This window comes from Borostomias antarcticus (assembly GCF_949987555.1).
Source record: "Borostomias antarcticus genome assembly, chromosome: 10".
Taxonomy (NCBI): Eukaryota; Metazoa; Chordata; class Actinopteri; order Stomiiformes; family Stomiidae; genus Borostomias; species Borostomias antarcticus.
Genome location: NC_140243.1, coordinates 20214049 through 20216548, shown reverse-complemented (window position 1 = coordinate 20216548; position 2500 = coordinate 20214049). Strand labels below are relative to the sequence as shown.

Below are 2500 nucleotides of genomic sequence, written 5' to 3'. Positions count from 1 at the left end.
GTCTGCTGAGACAGGGACACAGAGAGGACACTCACACTCTGTCTGCTGAGACAGGGACACAGAGAGGTGAGGCCGAGGGGCCGTGTTGAATGATGGTAACTTTATTGAAGGAAAATGGTTGGAAAGCCTTCTGTGTGCTCTGTGGGTTTCCACTGTGGAGAGCAGCAAACACCCTACATGCAACTTTAACGAGGCCCTCTTTCGAGAAACCACACACACACACACACACACACACACACACACACACACACACTGTACTGCTTATGGAAAATGCATGTGATGCGGCAGTAGAGGTGAGTCGGTATGGAGTTGAAATTCATGGAAAGCTGTTTGTGGTGAATATGCAACGCGGATGCATACGTACAGAAAAACATGCATGTTTGCTGGCTTTTAAATCAGAATGCATGTAAGGGCGCCTTGGTTGTGTTTTGTAAAAGACTGGGCTGCCAGCCAGACTGCGCTGGGGATGTCAGATGGAAGAGCAGGAAATGCACAAACCATGCTCCTGTCAGCCATGATGGAAAGAGACAGCATCTTCACCTAAATAAGTAACACAAGCAAGCACACTAAAACACACTCACTCACCCCCACCGAGAGAGAGAGAGAGAGAGAGAGTGAGAGGAAGGGACAGAGAGAGAAAGAGAGGAAGAGACAGAGAGAGAGAGAGGGAGAGAGAGAGAGAGAGAGAGAGAGAGAGAGAAATAGGGGAGAGCGGGAGTGACAGAGAGTGACAGACAGGGAGGGAGTGTGCAAGAGAGAGAGAGGGAGAGAGAGAGAGAGAGAGGAAGGGACAGAGAGAGAGAGAAAGAGGAAGAGACAGAGAGAGAGAGAGAGAAAGAGGAAGAGACAGAGAGAAAGAGAGAGAGAGAGAGAGAGGAAGAGACAGAGAGAGAGAGAGAGAGAGAAAGAGAGAGCGGGGGGGGCAAGGGGGAGAGACAGAAAGAGAAAGGAAGATGAGAGTTGGGGGTTTTGGGCTGATCTTAGTGTGGCTGTTTGTCAACCAGGCTAAGAGCCCAAACTGCTCCAGAATTGGGTTCATCTCTTAATATTATTGAAAAGAAAATTGTCCTGTAACATTTAGCATTCAGTCTTAGATATTTGACTGATGTTGTACTTGAGCAAGACCTTTACACACTTGATTGTTTACTGACAATTTTACATGATTGTATGATGTGTTACATGATCACACCTGACTTACCTGTGTAGCCTGTATCTGATTGGTGAATGGGTCCTTTATAATGCGTGTTTGTCTGCCCTGTACCCCATTCTGATGAAGATCATATAGATCGAAACATTATTTAATAAACTACTGGGAACAGTCTATTGTCTATATGCTCCAGTGTGCTGACTCTACTCTTTTTCTCATCTCTTAATATGAACCAGCACGTGGTGTCAGTATCCAGCCGGCGATATTAACCACTGCCCTACGTCAGGAGGACTGAGACACAGAGGACCCAATATGAACCAGCGAGGGTGGGGGGGGGGGGGGGGGGGTTGACAGAGAAGGATGAGGTGGAAAGAACCATCTCAGCTTTGTATTACCTCCTCACTGTTACTTAGAGAGCTCTGGATTGAGGAGGGGGAGAGGGGGAGGGAGGGAGAGAGAGGGAAGGAGAGGGAGGGGAGGGAGAGAGAGGGAAGGAGGGAGAGGGGAGGGAGAGAGAGGGAGGGGAGGTAGTGATAAGGGAGACAGAGGGGGAATATGACAGAGAAGGATGAGGTGGAAGAGGCCAGAAACATCTCAGCGTTGTATGACTTCTTCATTGTTACAGCACTTAGAGAGCTCTGAATGGAGGAGGGGGAGAGGGAGGGGAGGGAGTTAGAGATAAGGAAGAGAGGGGGATATAATCTGAGTACCCAGAAGCCCTCGCTGCGACTAGAACAAGCTATGATATTCATGGATGCTGATCTGGATGCTGATTGGCCGGCGCAGATAGTGGGCTGTGCGGAGAGGCTGATTTGGCCTCTGATTGGTCACTGACCGCAGGTTTCCACCTTTCAAGTATTGCTAACGAGTCTCGCACTCAAGCGACCTTTCGGTCAGACTTCCTCCCCCGTTAACTCTCACTTCACAGAGGTTTTTATTACACAAACGGTAAAGTGTATTACCTAAATGAGTTTTTCATTTAGTCCCGAGAATACGCTCCAGAAGAACTAATGTTGAAATGCATGCTGGATTTGAAAGGCAGGCTCCGCCCCTTGGCGAGGACTCAGATGACAGAGAAGGGAGAGGGCGAGGCCTGGCGTACGCATAATATTTATTTTCATCTGAACCATCTCAACTTATGCTGTTACTCAGAGGGAGACAGGATGGGGGTGGGGGGTTATGACAGAGAGGGGCGAGAAGAGCCCATCACACAATGATTCTCAGCTTGAATCATTTCAGCTTCATTTGAACCCTTTTGCCGATTACATAACTATACGAAAAGAGAGCTGAGCCAAAAGGCAAAGCTCTCGATCTACCGGTCTATCTTCGTCCCCACCCTCACCTATGGTCATG

General features: G+C 48.5%; 1 protein-coding gene across 1 annotated transcript in view; it reads right to left on the bottom strand.

The window, feature by feature from the left end:
• The window catches only part of cacng7b (calcium channel, voltage-dependent, gamma subunit 7b), a gene marked incomplete at both ends in the record, with an annotated part of 13011 nt that overhangs the window by 4167 nt on the left and 6344 nt on the right, over window positions 1-2500 (bottom strand). The window lies entirely within an intron of this gene.